We start from the raw sequence: 6,000 nt of genomic DNA on the forward strand, positions 1-6,000 counted from the left end.
TTGATCGGTGGAGGGTCGTTAGACGAACAGGTAAGACAAGGACTAGAATTCTCCCTTCATTAAAAGTATTAATGATGAATATAAAGTAACTAAATGTTTTTATAAATTATCAATCGTAGTTACTTTAGGAAAATGTGAATAAGGTGCTAACCTATGAAATTACACTTTGCACTTTGCTTAAGCCGGTTAGTGGAGCGCGTGTGCTTAATCGGCACACCAGCTGGACTTAACAAGGTAGGCAAAGGGTAACTTAATGTTTATCATAGTATCGATGAAGCGTGTGTGGTTAACCGGCACATCAATTGACGGGTAATACATTAAGGGTACCAAGTAATTTGCATGGTTACTTCACACCTTGTTTTGTGATCCTCGGCATCCCAGTCACAAAACCTGAAGGGCACACTCGAGATTGAAACATGCCATTGAAAGTTCAATGAATCTCAAAACATCTAGGAGTTTCAAATCCAATTAAAACCAAATAATTTTTTTCGTTTTTCATGCTGGAAATTGGTGAATCGTCATTTTCCTACCTTCAAATATTTTATAGCTTGGATTATGGCATCACTCTTCCAAGTTATAAAATATTTTGTTGGGTTCTAGCCTTAATATTTCATATTAGGTGTTATATTAAGGACTTTAAATCAACTATCTTGAATATCTCCCAAAAGTTGTCTGGTTCAAACAATTATGATCTTCCCAAAACTCTTGAAACAAGCCTTCCTAATGAAGATGATGTCTCGCGACTGGTTCATGGAAATCATACTTCAATTCCTCCACCTCCTCCAATTATTCTCCCTATCCCACAAGCTCAAGGTCACTCAATCCCTATTGGCAAGCAAGGTCTATATGTGATCACATCTTGGAGATGAAGTCACATATTGACTAGCCAGGAGAGTTGGGTGTCAAAGTCTTGAGAAAGTTGGTTGTCCAATCACTTTCTAAGTCACATAGTGAGTTTCTTTGGGACTACTATGTAACAGACTATGACATGACCCTTAATGATCTTATCTATTTTCTTGGTGTTATTGAATCATCAATGATTTAGAGCTCTGGTAAAGCAAATTTGATTAGTAGATCAACTTCCCAAACTACCATGGACATTGACAATTGGTGACATTGGAAATCCAGAAAGCTTTCTCTTCCCAATGGAAAGGGATCGGCCATTGTCAAATCGGTTGACCAAATGGTAAAGAGAAAGGCGAAGTCCGAGATAGTCCTGTGTACCATTCTCAAAGGGTCCATATGGTTATATTGCCAAAAAGGAAGGGGCACCGGTTGCAAAGCTGCCCGAACTACCTGAAAGATTTGAGAGAAGGTCTAGTCAGAAAGTTTGATTCTGCTTCAGGTAAGTCCACTATCTAACTCTGTTAAGTTCCTTATTGATGATTCTTAATACAAAATGTGACTCGGTTACATTTTGGTGTTTGGCAGAATCAAGCAAAGGGAAGGACACTTAGAGAAAAGAGTATGCTGAATTTGATCGCGATGATGGATTTCAATCACATGGTTCGAAGATCGAATTCTTGAGATACTACTTAGAGAGTTATGATAGATTGTTAGGAAATATGTAATAGCATAGTTTTCATTTAAAGCTGCATTGTAAAGAAAAAGTTTTTTCCACATTTTATAAATAAATAAAATTTTGATTTTATTTTAGTTTATATCTCCTTGCAAAGGCTTTTATGGAAAATTGATGTTTATATGTTTCTAGCAATAATGGAAATGTGAATTTTGATTCTTTCATTTGTGGTAGTGTATAAATTTATCAAATAAGAAAAGATTCTCATCACTTAAGGTTTCAATTGGACCGAAACTTGAAATCATGCAAGTTGTATAGTATGATGAATGAGAACTTTCAGGTTTGGAAAATTAAGACTAATTCATTGTTCACATTTATATGTGAGTCAAGTGAAGGACTAAGGTATCGAGTACACATTCTTGTGCATTGGTCAAGTCCACCACAAAAGATTGATAAGATTATTCGTCATGATTTATTAAAGTTTAGTAAATATGGTTATACTTACAAGTTTAAGTATAATTCTGAAACATCGGAAAATTTTCAATGTTTTTGCAGGACGAATGAGAAGAATCAAATTAGGTAGAAGGATAAAAGTTTTTCAAATCTGAAAAGATTGGAGAGTACTTTAGTATCATGTTTAGTGATCATCTTAATGATTAAAAAACCATATCACAATTGGTTCTCTAAGGACATCTTAGTGCATTCTTATGGCTAAGAAGAGGAATCATGAATTGTTGAAGTGGTTAAATCGAGAAGGTGAATCATACTTCGTTCCAAAACAATTCTTAGAGTCATACTCCAAGATTGTAACTTGAGTAACATATCTTAAAGAAAGGTTTATAACACTAGTCAAATGTAAGAATAAAGTGTGTCCTACTCTTGTACATCTGAAATTGGTAAATTGTGATGTTTTGGATAAAACAGAGACCAACTTAAGGCCAGTTGTGTGAAGTGTTTGTCTTGATAAAGAATCCACACTATCTCTTGAATATTTGGCAAGTGAGTCTTATATGTCAATAGGGTAGTGGAAGTCTTAAAGATCTTGAAAAAGCTTCTAGATCTAATCAAAAGAAAAACCTATAGTTTATTAGTAGCACACGACTTGAGGTTTATAACCTATCGTGTTGACATATTCCTATTTCGGTGCCCATTCCAGTTAAAGTTGGCTTTGCATATGAGTTCTGAGATATCTCAATTAGTTGCATAACAACTTGGAAGCAATGGAAGGCCCTTGAGTTGCCAGGTGGCAAGAAGTTAAGACTGCACAAGTTCAATCCATAAGAGTTTGGATTTGTCACTAACCTTGTCTTGTGATTATGGTTTTGACAAATTCACATGGATAGGAACACATACACCAGAAAATCTAAGTGTCATAAGGTTTCTCTCCGATTCATGAAAATGATGGTGAGGAAACGCTTTCACAAAGTAGATTTTAACTAGATAGAAATTGTGATATTTGCATTCTCAAAGTCGTTAGTGGAACGTATGTGGTCAACCGACACACTAACATGGACTTGTGAGAAATGGCAAAGGTCTAAACAATTGAAACTATGATTACGACATCCCTTTTCATAGTTCTAAAATTGTTTAGACACACGTGTGTGCTATCTAAGGAAAGGTCTATGATTTTGATAAAGTTTTATCAAAGCATCTCGTATCAGAAATATGAACTTTGGTAAGAAGGTCAATAAAGTATTGATTTCTAGAAGTCCAGCTGATTTCTGAGTACATGTCAAAGCTAGTGGGAGCATAAGTGTTATGCTAATAATCATCATGCAAGTGGGAGCATGATAATTATAATAAGTGTTGCAAGTTAGCAATGTAAATTATAGAAAACAAAAGGTTTCAATTGAGAAAAAGTTGTTTTGGTATAATTAAGGAAGAGGAAATTAAACTTCATTTCAATTCTAAAAGCTTAGATTGAGGTTTTAATCATCTTTAGTCAAGGATATATATATATATATATATATATATATATATATATATATATATATATATATGAATTTTATGTTGGAATGGCTCAACATAAGGAAATTCTATATATGGGTCCATTATTTGCATTCTAAAATTCGATTATGATTACGACATCCCTTTTCATAATCTTGTAACATCCTGAATTTCAGAAGTATGATTTAAGGGTTAAAGTGTAATTTCGAAGCAGGGACTCGACGAGTAGGAATGCTTACTCACCGAGTCGGAGCGGGTTTGGGTCGTGAATTAAGTGACCAACTCGCCGAGTCGGAAGCTGGACTCGACGAGTTGATGCTGGAATGAGAAAACCCAAATCTTAGGGTTTGCACCCTATTTAAAGGACTTTATATCCTTCTCCCAGCCTCCTAATCCCCCCGAGAGTTCCAGAAACCCTAACCTTCGTGTGAGACTTCATTATTGAGGAGATTGGAGCTTGGAAGAGGAAATTGGTGAGAGAGAGCTTGGGGAATTAAAGGCTTGCTGCAAAGGAGTGATGTAGATCCGGGATCTACTTCAGTCAGAGCATATATTGGAGGTAATAATCTGTTGCTTGGGCTCTTTTGTATCTAGATCTATTATCATTTGAGATTTGGGGCATTTTTGGTATGATTAAGTGCTATTTTGAGTTAGAGTCTTAGATCTGAGGTTGCTACTTCGGATCTAGGCTTGTGATGGTCCATAATGTCATAAAGTTTCAGTCATTAAGTTGTTGGTGAAACCCCTTTGTCTAAAACCCAAGCCTTAGTGTGTTTTGGGCCTATATCTCCATGGTTTCACGTAAAGTTTGCAACTTTATGTGAGGGTTAGATTGTATCTATGGATTGGAGCCCCTGTATGGCTCGAAAAGCCTCTGAAAGGATTGAGAACTGGAGAGACTTGGCGAGTCACATGGGTGTACTCGATGAGTTGTATGAACATGTGCATGGGCTCAGCGAGTTGGAAGAACAACTCGGCGAGTCTGTTGAAGATTGCCTTGGACTCGGTGAGTCTATTCTTGGACTCGGTGAGTCTGGTCGCAGAACCCAATCTCTTTTGGGTTAAAGCTTTGGATTAATGAGTCGGTTGGCGACTCGGTGAGTTGGACAGGATGGGACTTAGAGATCGTTGGACTCGGCGATTCTTGGGGCTACTTGGTGAGTTAAGTTGTGATATGAGAGTTTTCTGGGTGTGGGAGATCGGCGAGTCGATGGGGTGACTCGGCAAGTAAAAGTCAACCAGGAAGGTTGACTTTATCGGAGGACTTTGACTTTGACCAAGAGTTGACCAGTTTGACTTCCAAGGGTATTTTGGTAATTCTGGTATTTATGGAATTGGTTCTTTGGTAGTGTCTTGTGGTGAAGTTCGTGTCGGTGGTGGAAACAACTTGGTCTTATCTCTTCAGTCGGCAATTGCAGGTGAGTCATCCTCACTATATCGACAGGGTCTACGACACCAAGGCCGACCCTTTTTCGGATGGAAATCCAGGTATTGTTGTTATGTTATTACTTTGCTAGATCTGCATCCTGGTATTTAGGATGGTATTATGTTAGTGACCTGGTTAAGGTCGGTACCTGGTATTTAGGGTAATGCTATGTTAGTGACCTTGTTAAGTTCGGTACTCGGTATATAGGGTAATGATATGATAGTGACCGGTTAGGTCGGAATCCTGGTTAGGATGTTGATATGCTATGTGATCTGTTAGACTGTTTGTCCGGTTAACGATTTGTTATATGGTTAATTGTTGTATATGCACATGTTTGTTTGATGGGGGTTGTGTTGAGGCGGGTCCTGCTTTTTGCTATAGGCCAACATACCCAGGGTGGAACGGATATTCCGAAGGCCAAGTGAGCGGTCCGGATAGGTTGAAGGCTCCAAGATGGCGGAATAGACGTGTCGAGGCTCGGAGAGTGGATCAGGGCGACTGAAGGCCCGGTGTGGGCGGACCAGGCATACTGTAGACTCAGAGAGTGGACCAGGTGGATTGAAGGCCTGATGCGGGCGGACCAATCACAATGTAGATTCGATGTACATGGATAGACTCGGAGGGTGGACCAGGTGGACTAAAGGCCCGATGTGGGCGGACCAGTCACACAGTATACCCGATGTGCATGGCTGTTTTATTTGTGATATGTTATGAGTATGTTTATGTGTGGTTGGTATTTTGGGGGTAACTCACTAAGCTTCCGGGCTTATATTTCAGTGTAATGTTTCAGGTACTTCTGGAGATCATGGCAAGGTGAAGGTGTGATCGTACCGTTCATCATGTTTTTTGATTTATGTGATATGGTTCTAGGGAATACTCTGATGTTTAAACTATTTTGAAAACAAGATGTATGAACTTAATGGTTTTTTAATGCATTAAAATGTTTTAATTTGGCTCGAATTTTATGGTCATTACAAATCTGAATTATGAGAACTTGGCAAATAGAAATAGAAATATTATAGCAAAAGACTGGTCTAGTATCATGTCTTTATAAATCGTGTCTCATATGCTTCAGATATAGGATCGATTGCATGTGCTATAATATTCA

Source organism: Lactuca saligna, chromosome 9 (genome assembly GCF_052625555.1).
Source record: "Lactuca saligna cultivar CGN05327 chromosome 9, ASM5262555v1, whole genome shotgun sequence".
In the NCBI taxonomy this organism is placed as follows: Eukaryota; Viridiplantae; Streptophyta; class Magnoliopsida; order Asterales; family Asteraceae; genus Lactuca; species Lactuca saligna.